General features: G+C 33.2%; 1 protein-coding gene and 1 pseudogene across 2 annotated transcripts in view; one reads left to right on the top strand and one right to left on the bottom strand.

Annotated features, from left to right (window-relative positions):
• LOC128165617 (multiple epidermal growth factor-like domains protein 10) overlaps positions 1-16,960 on the top strand; it is a 59,460-nt gene that overhangs the window by 29,204 nt on the left and 13,296 nt on the right. The window lies entirely within an intron of this gene.
• Positions 430-1,316, bottom strand: LOC128165638 (uncharacterized; annotated as a pseudogene).

Below are 16,960 nucleotides of genomic sequence, written 5' to 3'. Positions count from 1 at the left end.
TCCCACTGACCATATGGGTAACACAGACCCAATGTTCCTTCATCATTATTAGTACATGTAGATTCAAACATTATATAACTAAATAGTCCCAACATGACTTTAATTACATAACATTATTAACATTAAATTCATAATTGTAAGGAACATGTCCCACTGACCATATGAGTAACACAGACCCAATGTTCCTTCATCATTATTAGTACATGTAGATTCAAACATTATGTAACTAAATAGTCCCAACATGACTTTAATTACATAACATTATTAACATTAAATTCATAATTGTAAGGAACATGTCCCACTGACCATATGGGTAACACAGACCCAATGCTCCTTCATCATTATTAGTACATGTAGATTCAAACATTATGTAACTAAATAGTCCCAACATGACTTTTAATTACATGTTAACATTAAATTCATAATTGTAAGGAACATGTCCCACTGGCCATATGGGTAACACAGACCCAATATTCCTTCATCATTCTTTAGTATGCAAACTCATCAAACATAAAATTTATCAGTTCCAGCCAAAACGCTTAGTTAAAAATGCAAGGTAAAACTTGAACTGATACTCATCAACATGAAAAAATCACGCATTTAAATTTCAGGGAGTTAAGACATAAACTGCCCCTACACTGTCTTAATTAAAACAAATAAAATGTAAATATATATAAATATGGATATATATATTCACATATTATTGAATATCATTATTCTAGAGTGGTAGCACATAAGATCTAAAATCACACTGGCCTCAAAACTTTTGAGTGCAGGATCACCGCATTCCTAATGCTGCGGCGAAACTTCCTCATGGGCTGGTCCTCGGCAGGGGTACACAGCAGATGGACACAGTCCGGGCCTAAATAATTAAAGTCCTTCCAAAACCCCCGATGTGCCCAGAAATAAATTCCACCAAGGGGCTCAGCAAAACGTTTCAAATGTTCATTAGTCTGAACCACAAAGACGTTAAAATTTTGGCATGATGCAAACTGCATTCGGCGAATTAACTGGCCTATTATCACTACCTTTACTCCAACACCATCTCTTAAATACTGTCCAACAGATATAATATCCCTAGCTTATTTCTCAATGTTTGTACTTTCACAGATATCATTTTCACCAATCTGTAAAAACACCACATCAGGAATTGAGTCAAAATGGAGAATCTCCGCCCTAAAGACACGCTTGCTTAATCTCAAACCGCCTTTTCCTCTAAATGATACTTTAAACACTCCAGGGTCCAAATTCAGATTGTCTGTTTCTGTCTGCATACAATAATCTCTTAATCTTCTGATGTAAGAATGTCCAATCACGCACACAATACACATTTGAAATACTCATTGTTTACATACAATATCCCAACTGGAACCAGCAGAAATAATCATGCGATATCGCATACAACAAAAAACTAGAAACTGCGTTTCAAAACTTACTGTATCAAAACATTACTCGTGCTAACACTCTCATAGATGAAGACAGAATGACCATACTCTCACTGGTCAGATACTGACCGCATCAAACCACGTGACCGTATCGCTTAATTTGATTGGCTATTAAATTAAATTTGGGGAGAATTACACCATGGAATTTTTAGCAATTACATAATAGGTCACTGGGAGGTTTTTAGACTAGGAATTTGGGCTAAAAATAGACATGGACAGTGACCGCTGCAGGGAAATTACATAATATGGCCAACGACCTCTACAAGGCCTGGGAAAGAAATGCAACTTATCTAATCAAACATAAACATGAAAAATACAATAAATCAGCAAATAAAATTATAGCATTCACGAATAAATACAATTATTAACATAATTGTTTTTTACATTAGAAAACGTTTTCAAGAAAATAATGACAACCACTGCACTGATAAAAGTATACGATAACAGACTTTAAACGACACATACTGAAATCAAAGCTCAAATCTCGCAATTAAAAGCTTAAAAGTATCATTCCTTGACGAAAAGACGAAATCTTAACGACAAACAATATTCCTCTGTAAAAAGTGCAAAATGTGAAATAAATTATTAAAAACTAATTATGAACTGTTTTCGAGATGTAAAAACTTAATTTTTGTAAAACAAATTTTTCAATAAATATAATACATAAGCATTTCCAAGAGAAACACTTTATTAGTTTTGCCCAACTTTGAGAAATCATTGAATAAATGACAAATTAATTTGCAAAGGTGGGGTTAAAAACCACCAACTCACAATAATTCAAATACTCAATGAAAGCCAGAATAAATGACAAATTCCTTTCCAAAGGTTGGGTTAAAAACCGCCAACTCACAATAATTCAAATACTCAATGAAATTTAGAACAACATTTGACTATGATATAATGTGCGTGCATATGTAAAGGGTGTAGGTGGGTGGGTAAAACAAAGTTCATGGAAAAATTTACACCCAGCAGCACAATCAGAGAAAATAAATACCAGGTTCTGATAAGACAATAATTTATTACAAAAGATGATTGGATGCTGGACATGTTAATTGATCTGTTATGTTTAACAATCTTGAAACCTACCCCCAGTGCTGTGCACAGATGCAAATTACCATCCCTAACATGACAAAGTATTTTGACCATGGTTGTTGATGAGCATATCCCCCTTAATTATTTTACAAGGTTGACTAACAAAGAGATAATAATAAAACACACACAAGTATATTATTACAAACTCTGTTGCCAAAACTGATTTTATTTACAATGAAATTAGTTTTAAATTCATCTAAAAACATTAAGGAGCATTTAACCTTTTAAAAATATTTGATTTGTATTATCAAATACACTTTTAAAAAGTTATACTTTTATTGAGTGTTATTCGTCTAGATTTGTATGGATTCATCTTTGTATATCAACACTTGTTTAAGAAATTTCAAATCATTTTTTATTCGTATGCAAAAATAAGTAATTCTTGTTGCTGATTCTTTTTATACAAACTATTCAAGAATAACTGAATATATCTTTGAAATTGAATGTGGCATTCAATAGAATGTTTTACCATATATTGAAAAATATATTATTTATTTTCACAGTTTCTTTAAAGGAAGTGAACATGAAAAAATGATCAAGGGTTTAAATTTTTCAGTTTGATGTATATTATGATTTTGTAAAGCCAATTAGACATAGATTTCCGCAGTAAGAAGATATTCCATTAAAAGTAACTAATTCTTGCAATCCATGGAAGCCGCCATATTGATAAAATCATTACCTCCCTGCTGGGTTATCTTTAAGCATGCATTTTGGCACATTGGTTAATCAACACTCAGTTATGCAGTTAAAATGTCATCGTCAGAAACTGAATTAAACATTGAAATTGAAGTTGAAGGCTATCAGTTTGAACCAGAGTTTACAAAGGAAGAATTTGAAGCCCATAATGATGCCCCTCCATCTGCAGTTAATGTGAATGAGAGAGGAGCATCATTGGATTGGTGTACTTGTGAAAACTGTACAATTCTATCGACATCTAAGGAATGTCTTTGTTGCTATGAATTTGAACATTATGTGGCGGACTACATTAACAAACAACAAAGTGCGTATCCCAGCACCCAGATTTTGATACAGTGTGTCTTAGTCCTGTCATCTTTGAGACAGCTTATATTATCTATCTAAGATATACCGGTAAAAGCCAGAGATGAAGAGCCCCAGAGCACTTAAATAACAAGTAAGACTCCCAAAGAATCATTTCAAATACAATCAATATTTAGACAACATCTCATTTGTGTATAATCACTTGCACATACTGGCACTGTACCAGTTTTCGGCTTAAATTTAACGTTTTCTTTTCGTAATTCCTTATTTCTTGATATTTTTGGATAAAACTTGACATACTTTAAAAACTGAACTCCTTATTTATCAATCTGTTAGTTTATATCATTACAGCAAAACTCTTTTAGTACGAACACGGATACAGCGAATTCTCGGATATAGCGAAGTTTTTTCGGGTCCCCGGTAAAATGTTTAACAAATCTTTGCAAAATTTTATGGTTATAACGAATTCGGATATAACGAATTTACGGATATAGCGAACTGATTTTGAGTCCCGTTGAGGTGAATACTAACGAAATTTAACACCTTTATAACGAATTTCTTTACTGTTTAAAAAATTTGCACTACCATTTAACATAATAGTTTGAATGAATGTATTTTCCTATATTTTTTTTCAATTCACAATCTGTTTATTAAAGGTATCAAAGTAATGTATTTTTAATTCAGGCATTAATTAGCAAAAGATACAGTCTGGTGAAAGAAAACATGTATATAACGAATTCGCTATAAATATTATAACGAATTCGTTATACGGATATAACGAATTACGGATATAATGAAGTAATTCCATTGGTCCCTGGGACTTCGCTATAACCGAGTTTTACTGTATTTAGAACCAAAAACATCTTTTTTTGTGCTTTTTAGCGCGCCCCGAATTTGCCGAGTTTTTACGATTTACTGTATCAGTTATCGGCTTCGTGATAATAACATAGTAAAATCCAAGTTCATGTCGATTTTATACTCTTTTAAATGAAGTTTGAATTATGCCCCGTGTGGGGTCAGACTAAAGTAGTCGGGGTCATGATACATTATAAACAAAACTCATAAAATTATTCGTTTATTATCAGACGGTAATACACCAAATCGTAGACTATTCAAAGCATAATTATGCAATCATGCGTTCAACTGCGCTACGAATCTGTCGGAAATTTGTGAATTTCCTTTGTTTATGCATGTTAAATGTATTGATTTTATATGTGAAATCAAAGAAGGGATATAATAACGTGTCACAAACAGGTAACATTCTATTTTTAACTTATTACGTCACTTCCCCCACTGCTGAAAGTGCAAAGATGTAAACTCAGCTGTAAACAATGATCGTTTAAGCTCATGTATAAAACATATTCAAGAAAGTTTTCAAGCAAACTTACTTTTCTTTATTCGAAAAATACGACTGAATTAAAAAATCTTGGATTGTTGCGTGCTTTAAACCCGAACTCTCAGTTTAGCCGATAACTGGTCTTAGCCGATAACTGGTACAGTACCAGTACATCTGATACATAATGATACAAGCATATATAGACAATAATTAAGTCTCTTAAAGGATAAAAGAGAGGAGGTAGGTAGGGTAGGGCAGACCAACTTCAACGGTGTTAGCGCACGTGTGATTTACATACTCTCTCTCTCTCTCTCTCTCTCTCTCTCTCTCTCTCTCTCTCTCATGAGGGGATTTGGGGTATGTGTCTTATAAATTAGCTAGTGAAAATGAAAAAAAACCCATGAAATTTCTCAATGATCTGTTTTCAGTATATAAATTTCGGGGGAGGGGGCTATAGTCCTCATTTAATACTCCGTTTTCCAGGCTTTTTTTTTCGTTTTGGCTCGGCAAATTAATTTCAAACTTTCTGTGTTGCTCCATAACGATGCACTACAGATAAAGTATGAGTAGTTTTACTTTTGAATGATAAACAGGTATATATCTGTACTTAATTTCAAATTTGACTCTTATGACTGGATATAGTGTTCCAATAAATATAGGGTAGGAAAGAGAAGACGGGACTTTTTTGCACATATCCTACTGTTCTATTCATTCAACACAGCTATTAGCACTCATCGAGTTCGACTTGCGTTCCTCTTTTTATCTACTGGTTTTAAAGCTATTAATTTTTGAAAATATTTCGAATTTATGGTCTGATCATGAATAAATTAGAGCTGCGCTGGTGCATCTATATACCCAAATTGACCAAAATATACTCAAAAAGAACCTAAAAAATATGACGAAATTAGTTTTAAACGACTCATTTTCCATTACTAAGCGGGTATATCCTTTAGAAAAATCTTAAAATAATTTTTTCTCCACACATGTTTAGCAAATAAAACGACAATTGTTTCATTTTTTTATGGGGAGAGGGGTTGTGCCGGTTAAGGACATTATGAATTGCTTGTGCTATACTCTCAGTTGTAATAACAGATAATACATACTGATATAAAATGAAAGTTTCAAATTACACTGTACATAGCTTCTATCATGCATTTTGACCCGTGCGATAGTTTAAAACAATTTTCAAAGCGTTTATTGTAATTCAACCGATCATTTTTGGAATTTATTTTTCTGGATCCCCTCCTTGTATATTAGAATTACATGTACGTTGACCATATGTAAACAATAATTTAATCGGCTATGTTATGTGACGATAACATTTTTAGCTCACCTGAACCGAAGGTTCAAGTGAGCTTTTCTGATCACCCGTTGCTGTCGTCCGTCCGTCCGTCCGTCTGTATGTCTGTCTGTCCGTCCGTCTGTAAACTTTTCACATTTTCAACTTCTTCTCAAAAACCACTGGGCCAAATTTAACCAAATTTGGTACAAAGCATCCTTATGGAAAGAGGATTATAAATTTTTAAAATAAAGGGTACAACCCTTTTCAAACGGGAGATAATTGCGAAACAGTGAGTATATGGTGCATGTCTTTAAAAATCTTCTTCTCAAGAACCACTGCACCAGAAATGCAAATATTTACACAAAAGCTTGTATATATTGTGAAGATTCTAATTTGTAAAAATCGTGACCCTCGGACCAAAACTGGGGCCCCAGGCGGGGTTCAAAGTTTAACATAGAAATATATTGGAAAATGTTTTAAAAATCTTTTTCTCAAGAACCACTGCACCAGAAATGCAAATATTTACACAAAAGATTGTATATATAGTGAAGATTCTAAATTGTAAAAATCGTGACCCTCGGACCAAAACTAGGGCCCCAGGCGGGGTTCAAAGTTTAACATAGAAATACATAGGAAAATGTTTTAAAAATCTTTTTCTTAAGAACCACTGCACCAGAAATGCAAATATTTACACAAAAGATTGTATATATAGTGAAGATTCTAAATTGTAAAAATCGTGACCCTCGGACCAAAACAGGGGCCCCAGGCGGGGTTCAAAGTTTAACATAGAAATACATTAGAAAATGTTTTAAAAATCTTCTTCTCAAGAACCACTGCACCAGAAAGGCCAATTTTTACACAAAAGCTTGTATATATAGTGAAGATTCTAAATTGTAAAAATCGTGACCCTCCCCCCCCCCCCCCCCCCAAGACCACAACTGGGCCCCCAGGCGGGGTTCAAAGTTTAACATAGAAATACATAGGAAAAATGTTTTCATGACTTTTGTTCCATTTAATCAACTAAATTGTGCACTAAATTGTCGAACTGTGTCTCCCTGATTATCGACAACTCATTGCATAAGTATATAAGGGTGTTTAATCAAGAAATGACGGATGAATACGATAAGGTGTAAAAATTCACTAAATATTATTTTAGTTTATCGCTCACATTTAATTTGGATACCGTGCCCGATAAAAAAAATTAATATGTAAATTGATTTGTTATCGGGCACGGTCTCCAAAATAAATGTAAGCGATAAATTTATCTTGTGATTTTGTTGCAATATTGCAGCTAGTTTGGTTGAGCATTATAGAAACGGCAGATCAACGCACGTGGTGTGGATTTATTTATAAACAACCATACCATAGATAATCTTGTTTCACACGGGAATAAAATTTAAAAATAAGTATGTTTCATGATAATTAGGGAAACACTGTTAATGTGTTTCCCTCGTATACAAATGATGAACCCGTAAAATTTGCTCAAAGAGTGTTTAAAGCAGAAAAAAGATAATTTACTTTTGAACTTTGAAATTTCTTCGATTTTTGTAACCTTGATGGGTTATGATTCATTGTATTACAAATGCATCAATACGTATTTTATAAGGAAATTCACTGAGTATACAATCACATGGTAATGTTAAAATTGCATATAAAGAATATAGTTGCATATTGTGGTATAAATGGACTTATTGTACGTACGACCTAACTCAGACAGCGCGTGCACGGATCTTTATCTCGCGGGATCCCTGGTCGAGGACGGTGCATGGCGAGGGCTATTGTGAAATATCGTTGATGAACCCATGTTTTATGGGTATTTGTATGTTGTCTGCTTGGCAATAAATACTATAATATGTACAAATATAGTTACACAAAATATTTTTAGTCTGATATTATTTGATGTACGACTATTGGTACAGAAATTTAAATTAATGATACCTACATGTATTTTAAAGAAAATGTCAGCTTGAGGCCTGTGTGGGCATTCCGAACTCTGATATGTATAATGAAGATTCTAAATTGTAAAAATCGTGACCCTCAGACTAAAAATGCAGCCTCATGCGGGGTTCAAAGTTTAACATAGAACTACATATAAAAAATGTTTAAAAATTTTCTTCTCAAGAACTACTGCACCAAAAATGCCAATATTTACACAAAAGCTTGTATATATAGTGAAGATTCTAAATTGTAAAAATCGTGACACCCGAACAAAAAGTGGGGCCCCAGGAGGAGTTTAGATTTTAACATATATAGGAAAATGTTTTAAAATCTTCTTCTCAAGAACTATAATGCAACTGTTTGGGATATTACTATGCATACATGTACATCCTTAAATAATGTAGATTCTAATTTGTAAAAATCGTAACTCCCGGACCATTGATGGGCACCAAGAGGGGTTCAAAATTTAAACATTTTAAAAAACATAAAGGAAAAGTTTAAAATTGTTCTTCTCAAGAACTACAATGTTATAGTTTGTGGAATTTCTATGCATCCTTCACTTATGTAGATTCCTAATTGGTAAAATCGTGACCCCCGGACCAATACTGGGGCCCCAAGAGGGGGTCAAAGTTTATTATAGAAATATTAAGGTAACATGTTAAAAAATCTCGAGAACTACAATGCTTCAATCTGTGAGATTACTATCATGCATACAACCTTGGATAATGAAGGTTCGACAGTTTTAAAATAGTGACCCCTGGACTAATACTGGGAACCCAAGATGGGTTTAAAGTTAAATGTAGAAGTATATATGGAAAATGTTTAAAAATCTTCTTTTCGAGAACTACAATGCATCAATTTGTCAGATAACTACGTAAGCATCCTCAGATAGTGTAGATTCGAAATTATAAAAGCCGTGACCTCAATCTAATACTGGGGCCCCAAGAGGTGTTCAAAGTTTAGCATAGAAATATAGAGGGAAAATGTTAAAAAATTCTTTTTCTAGGGAACTATAATGCTTCATCTTGTGAGATTACTATGCAAGCATTCTTAAATAATGTAGAGTCCAAATACTTAAAACTTTAGCACTGGACTAATACTGTGGCCGTAGAGGGGTTCGAAGTTTAACAGAGATAGATATATTGAAAATGTTTTTAAAAAGTTTTTCTCGAGAACTATAATGATACGGTTTGTGAGATTACTATGCAAGGATCCTCAAATTGTGTAAACTCTAATGTAGTGGAACCAAGAGTTATCTTTCTTGATGTTCTGTACAGTCTGAGAGTTATTCCTCTTGAAGTGGAACTCTTCGTCGTTCAGTTTTTCAGGCTGTGTACGTGTGGTCCCACCGCAGTGCTACACATTTTCATTCCTATATGTTACTATTTATGTTGTTCAAGCCAACCATAAACCTCGGACCAATACTGGGTCCCAAGAAAGGGGTCCGATGTTTAAAATAGAAAAAGCATATGCTACGAAATGTAATGTTACAAGGAACTACTGTTCATGTGAGCGATGTGGCCCATGGGCCTCTTGTTTATCAATGTATTTGCAGGATAGGTAACAAATAAGAGCCTATTTGTTGGTTTCCGCATTGGTTATTTGAGATAATTTGCCGCCATCTTCTATGCATTCCCCACACCACACACAGTTTCTTTCTTTGATGTTCTGTGTGTATGGCGACAAATTGGTAAATTTGCACCATTCGCCCCTTGTAGCTTTACCCTGATAACATTTTATCTGGCTTAGTGTAATGTCGTAGTATATTTAAGTACACACATCTTTGCAGTGCTTATTCACATCTTTAGAGAGTTACTTACATTCAAAGTAAACTTTTGTATGATTTATATGCAATTATTGTCAATTTTGGTGCGTGGTGGGGGGGGGGGGGGTGGGGAGGGGGTAGGAAACTACAGAGACACTCAACTTGGGTGTGATACATATGCCTGTCTATACCTTCTATTCTGTCTTGTTGATATATCAATGAATGAATTATAACAAACTACAACAATAAATTTTAAAATATTCATGCACAATCAAATTTTTAAAATTTTACTGTTCTCTGCACAAGAAATCGGCAATGTGAACAAATTGGCACCCTATTATCCCTACCTTTAATTGTACAGAATATGTATCCTTCGATATTTAAAACAATGCCAAAAGTAAGACTCATAATAAGTTGTTTACCCAAGAAAAGGAAAAAAAATTGTATTAATTACTAATTCCGTATGATGTGATAATATTTCAATGATTAGTTTATAATCATAGTACTAGTGTATGCCTGTATACATAAAAAACGATAAGTAATGCTTATATTTATTGGTGAAACCGGACTGATTATTTATATTTTGATTAAAACATATTTTAGATACTAATCTTCATGCACGGAGCTATAAAGGAGGGGGTCAGGGGGTCTGGACTTTCCTTGGGAAAATTAAAGCTTATTAAATTTACATAGTAAAATTATTGAAAATTGGCCTAGGTACCCCCAACCGAAAAAAATTGGCTCCGCTTATGAAGCTCTCTACCATAACCGCATTTCTACACAAAAGGGGGGAATAAAGCCGGGGTTTAAACCACTGGTGGTGAAATACCCCAGGGTTCAAACGCATCAGGTGGAAATGCACCAGGGCAAACAAAATCACTTAGATCCGCGAAACACACTGCATTATTACTAGTCTACTTGAATATTCTGTGTAAATATAAATACAAATAATTATTTAGTTAGCTAGAGAGAAGTGAACATAGCATTTATTTGTATATAAGAGCATGTACAAATGATCTTTATTTAGAACAGTTTGATGTCGCTAGGATACGTGTTTTCAGATCCTTGGTTTGATTGGTTGATTAGATATTGAATCTCGAATTTCGAATTTTGAATCTCGTATTTCGAATCTCGTATTTTGAATTTCGTATTTCGAATGATCCTTCTCGGCTTTCGTAGTTTTTTGATTTCTCCAAATATTGAAGTTATGGTCAATAGCTGACAATTGTGTACGGGCTACCGTTTGCTCATATTTGAATTCTTGACGCCTTGGAATGTACTTCAGCATCATTGAATGATATACCTCAATTTCACCAGTATGACAAAACAGATTCAACTGGAGAATATCTTTTAGAAGTCTTTTGTGAAAAATAACAGTCAATAGGGCTTTGTGGGCCTTGCTACCTTTCTGCAGCCATTTTTTCTTTCTTGTTTCCTCTATTGAGATTTTAGGGTGACCACATTTTGTATAATTGTTACCAGGAAATTCGTGCACATTACAAATATAATGTTATAAAGACCTTCAACAAGCAAATCAGGGTCACCTCTACATCGACATGCACAATACCAAATATGATTGTTTACACCCCTTATCCAAGGAGCTAAATCTTCACATCCTTTCTTTTTTATGCTACCATAAGCTTTTTACATATACTTTTTACTAAATGCCAAACATCAAACTGATGCTTAATACCAGGGTGTTTTTTTTAAAAGAAAACTCCGAATTTGTACATGTCTGTCAGTTGCTAAAGTTTTTATCGATATATTGGATTGTTTTAATTTTGACGAGCATCTTTTAAATCCTTCTAACTCCATTGTAGAAAATGACCCCGTTTTACTTACTTGGACAACATTAAAATCTAAAATTGCAGAAGTCATTGCCTTCATGACTGTATATGTACAGTATTTAGTGTTGAAACCTGAAGAATCACATCTACTATCTCCACAAATTACTAGGGGTTTTCTTTTCATTTTTTTAAGAATATCATTTTGTTGTTCTCTGTAGTACATATCAATGACAGGTAACACTAATGTTTTGCTGTTATTGATTAAAGTTTTTCTAGATGTTATTTGTAAATTCATGCACTTAGCAAAGTTTGAAATACCTGAGAAAGTTAATCCACTGCTAATAAGATAATGTTACCAATGGCTTGTTTCCCTGTGATTTCCAGGTAAATTTACGGTTGTTCATGCATTTAAACTCCACAGACAATCCTGTCACATTGACATAATGGTTTGTTGCATTGGCATCAAACGGTTGTTGGCAAACTTGGCACATTAACATACAGAAAAGAGATTTGATAAATGACCAAAAGACAGTAAATTTTGAATCCTCAGTAGGATTAACATCTTGCTCTTCATCACTTGATAAATTTGGTCAAATTGTTGACTGATCTGATGAAATGAAAGAGAAATCTGGGTCATCTTTGGTAGTAATTGATTTGACAGGCGATAATTCATCCCATTCAAATGTATGCGAGAAGCACTGTGCAGATTTTACAGGTGTAGAGAAAAAATAGTGTTAGTTTCTGATTTTGAAGGAATATTTTGGAATATTTTTGAATATCCGTGATCAGATGTTGCTAGACCATGGTTTTCTCTTGATCTACAGTTGACACAGAATTCTGTTGATTTTTCAGTTCTTATGTCACATTGTGTTCCCATACCTTTCATAATTCTTTCATCCATATATTCAAACTGAATTCCAACATCAACAGTGTTCTTTGAATTCTACAAAACAGTATGGTTTTAAATGTAATATTCCTTTGCTTTTACTTTACAAAATAGATATATACATTAAACTTTTAAATTTCTTACCTTTGGTTTTTTTCCCACAGGAATTGTGTCTCCTTTCCTTTTCTGTCCAGATCTCCCAGTATCATAAGAACAGCCTGGCTCATCTATATTGTCATCATCTTCAGCATTGACAAGAATATTTTCAAGTAGCTGTGAATTCAAGAATGATACAAATTAAGGCATTTATTTAATGCACAGATTCACTGTTCATGAATTTTACTGTATCCACGTTAGTTATTAAAATTGCCCTGTACTCACTTCCTCTTTTTCCTTCTCTTTTATTCTTTTTTCACTTGTTTCCCTTTTCTTTGGAGTTTTGCTGTCAAGGAAAATAGTAGGAACTGCCCCCTTTTTGAGTTTTTTTCTTGGTTTGAAATTCATCAGTCGTGCCTTTATTAAAGAGATATGCTATGTATTGAAGATTGTTTATCAAAATATTTATATTTTGTCCGTACTAAAAAATCATTCGTTTATCAAATGCACATTTAACTTAAATTAAAAACATAAAAGCAAATTCCTACCTTCATCATCATCTTCAAAGCAATCCTCTTCAAATTGCTTTTCACATACAATTTTATGATATGCAAACACAAAAGTCTTTATGTTTAATTTCTCATTCCCGAATTTATGTATCCATCTTTTGCACAATTCATAGTCACGTTTAGGGTCAGGAATAGAAAATGTATTAAATCCTTGTCCCCTTCCGATAGTGCAAAATTTTGCTTGGCATTCAGACATGATTTTCCCGTATGCGATCAGTTTGTAACAGTGACCCAGTCAGCAGCAGCAATGTGTCTCATCTACGTCAGAGCACAGATGCATGCTGGGAAATAAAGGATTACCTCCATAAACCTTTCACTGAGAGTGTTTAATTGATAAAATATCTCAAAATAAATAAATTGAATAGCTACAACTTTCATTATCAAGTTTCAGAGGACTTTTAAAGTTAATTGCAGAAGAGTTATTTTTTTTTTTCATGTCCACTCCCTTAATTTAGTAAAGGAAAAATAAAAGAATTGACCTATAGGGGAGATGAATTTCCCGAAAAAAAAATCAGTTTTGAAAATCTAAGTTATTTTGTCATTTCCTATAGTATATATTTCCAATCAAATTTGCATTGTGAACCAATCATACTGCTATTACAATATTGTTAATATTCTTCAAAGTTGGCTATAACATTTTCAAGGAAACATGCGGTTTTATACTTGTTTGATATAGTTCACTTTTAACGTTAAGTTACATTCTCTGAGAACTATCGACAGGAATGCAGATCGTGACGTCAACGTTAATTATGACGTTATATCGTACAGACAAGTGACTTTCTACACATCACTGAAAAATCAATCGGAAAGCCTTAACATGCCCGCGCTCATAATATTTGGCCTAGATATCATTCAGGACCGGCCTGCCTGTAAAAATAAATCTAAGATATTTGATAGCTTTTGAGTTTTGTTCAAAAGAATAAATTATTTTTAGGAGCATCCCGGCCCTGGGTCGATTTTTGCAAAAAAAAAAAAAAAAAAAAAAAAAAAAAAAAGACAAAAACCTGAAGAAACTGATTTCTATAATATTTACATCGAAAAGTGTACGTTTATTAAACCATGTTTAAGTTTATTATCATCGGGTTTTTTTATACGCTGAATTGTTTATTTTAACTTCTTTCTTAAATGCCATTTCCCCTTTGAGTTAAAGATATCAATGGATATGCTTAACTACATGTAAAAGCAATCATCCGGAAGCAACCGAAACTCTACCTTAGTGTAACCAGCTTTTTTGTGAACAAGAGTCATTGACTGTGTTTTATTCGAGACATGTGCCACATAAAAAGAAACATGCCGAGCAAAAAGATATTTAGTTAAATCGGTAGTAAGTTAAGATGTTGGATAATCAATCGGACGCGGGCGATGAGTACTTAAAAATACTGTTAAGTTATTGCTTCTGATTAAGGCAAATGAATGTGTTCTTCATGTTTCAGCAGTTTTGAATTATCATGCTCATAGCTAAATGAGATACAAGGAAAATAAATACGAAATTTTAACGTCATTATGAGCATAGACTATGTGATAAATATCACCATTGTAATTATGATCTTTTACGGGAGTGAAGCAAGTAACACATTCCTTTTTTTAAAAAGGATACTGTGTAAATGTTTTCAAAACAAAAGAAGATGCATAAAACGACCTTTAAAATCGCGTCACGCAAGACTTTTCGATGGTTACTTGATTATATGTCCCCTGTTGTAAATAAACGCATAAAAAGTACATGTATCGTATTATAGAAAGTAAACTGCAAATGAAATTTAAAAATAATAGACCAAAAAAAGCATCTATAACTCATACTGTTCGGACAACGAATATGAATCCTTTTTCAAACACTATGAGAACTAGAACCTCAGAGTGGAACGGCAACCGATTTGCATTTTGTGAAAACAGAAACCAATACCGGGTATAGTTCAGAAGATTTCTACACAAGCGCAGCGTCATTTCCCACCATATGTCGACGAGAGAAGAGACGTAACTGTTAACAATAAATTTGTGGCATTGTGGGTGTGTTTCTGTTTGCTACGGATATGAAAAATATATTCAATGATTTCTTTAAAAGTTCGGTGTTTATAGCTTCAAAATCAGATGAACAGAGCAAAATTTCAAGTAATTTCAAAGTAAGATATCTTTGATACGATGAAACCAAATTCATAAACAATTGATATTTTGATTTTTTTTAATTATATAAATTTTGTTTAGTTTACATATCGTGTATAATAAATGAAATAAATGAATAATGCGAATGGTTAGGTTTTATTACGGGTCGCCAGGAAGCGGTCCGTTTTTTGATATACATTTAAAAAGTGTTAATGTGTTTCTGCGGGATAGTTTTTTTTTTTAGAATTAATATTATGTTTATCTATTACTATTTGTATTAAAAGTAAATGTATAAATATGTTAAATGTTTTTTTTTAAAAAATATTTGAATATTATTTCTCGTAAATGTATAGAAGATCAATGCCTGTCTGGTTTTTATCGAGACTATAATCTATTCGGAACTTTTCAGAGTTTTTCATTGTTTTCAAAATCAATGTATCAGGATCGGCAATTTTTCCCGCGCTTCCTTTGGTACTTTCGGAGGAGGACTGCGTTTATCTTACGATTCACAACGCACGTGGTTGCGGTTTCCACAAGCAGGAAAAATGGTGAGAAGTTTGTAAGTAAATTGCCATCAAGGCTGTGCCAAATTCCAACCTTATAATGGTGTACAATGTATTGCGATAGCTTTAGTTGCTCTGCTCATGTTTGTTAAAGTTAACATATGCCTGATTTATCAAAATTATCTCCCAGTGATTTGAATCAATCTGTTGCGAACGGTACAAATTTTTATGGTCATATTTTGTCCTCTGGTCGTGGGTATGGATATTTATCTCACTGAGATTTACCACAAACATTTTACTCGTGGAACGGGTTACCTGGTGAGATAGAGTATTTTTTGACAGATATTATGGCGTTGTTAATGGTGTTTTTAATGTAGATGCCGGTGAAATGTCATTTGAATATGCTTTCTTAGAAGCTTATGGAATAACAAGTTTTCATTTGGTTACTTTTGGTGGAAATACTGTGGCAGTTTATAGTAATATATGTGACAACACTGTTTATGTTTTTGACTCGCATCAAAGAGATTCTTTAGGTTTTCCTAATGAAAATGGGAATGCTGTCATGCTTCAGTTTGAAAATTTTGAAGATTTTTTTCAATATGTAACAACGTTATTTAGCAATATGAGGTATGAAATAACTCCGTTGCTTTTTCCTTGGTACAATTTTGATTGTAGTGCAATTGCGACAAGTTCAAGAAGTTCTTTTCTCTCAAATGAAGATGAAGTAAATAACTTGTGTGAAGAGCAAAAAGAAAGGCAATATGGATATGCATGCAACAAAACAATTTCTGATTTTACCAGTTTTTAATAGTACATGTAGTAGTAATAAAAATTTTCATAGTTATTGTAAACCAAACGAAAAAATTTGTTCGATGAAAAAAAAAAGAGAAAGCAAGTTGCACAAGAAGTTCATGTTCCTCAAAATTACTTTCATGAAAATGTGTCTTTTGAAAATAGTGAAAGATCTGCACACAATTTGATACTGAAAGACTTGAATAGGGGTGGTGGCAGTATTAGCGGTTTTGATTATGTTTCATGTTTTTTTTACAATATCAGATCATTGAGATGCATTTCCTACAAGAATTGATATTAATTATTTGCATGATAAAAATCATGTACATGCTTATGAGGGTAGAGTAAGAGAATGTCCAACTTTTTCATGTGC

Source organism: Crassostrea angulata, chromosome 1, assembly GCF_025612915.1.
Source record: "Crassostrea angulata isolate pt1a10 chromosome 1, ASM2561291v2, whole genome shotgun sequence".
NCBI classification, from domain to species: Eukaryota; Metazoa; Mollusca; class Bivalvia; order Ostreida; family Ostreidae; genus Magallana; species Magallana angulata.
This window is presented reverse-complemented; position numbering and strand designations above follow the sequence as displayed.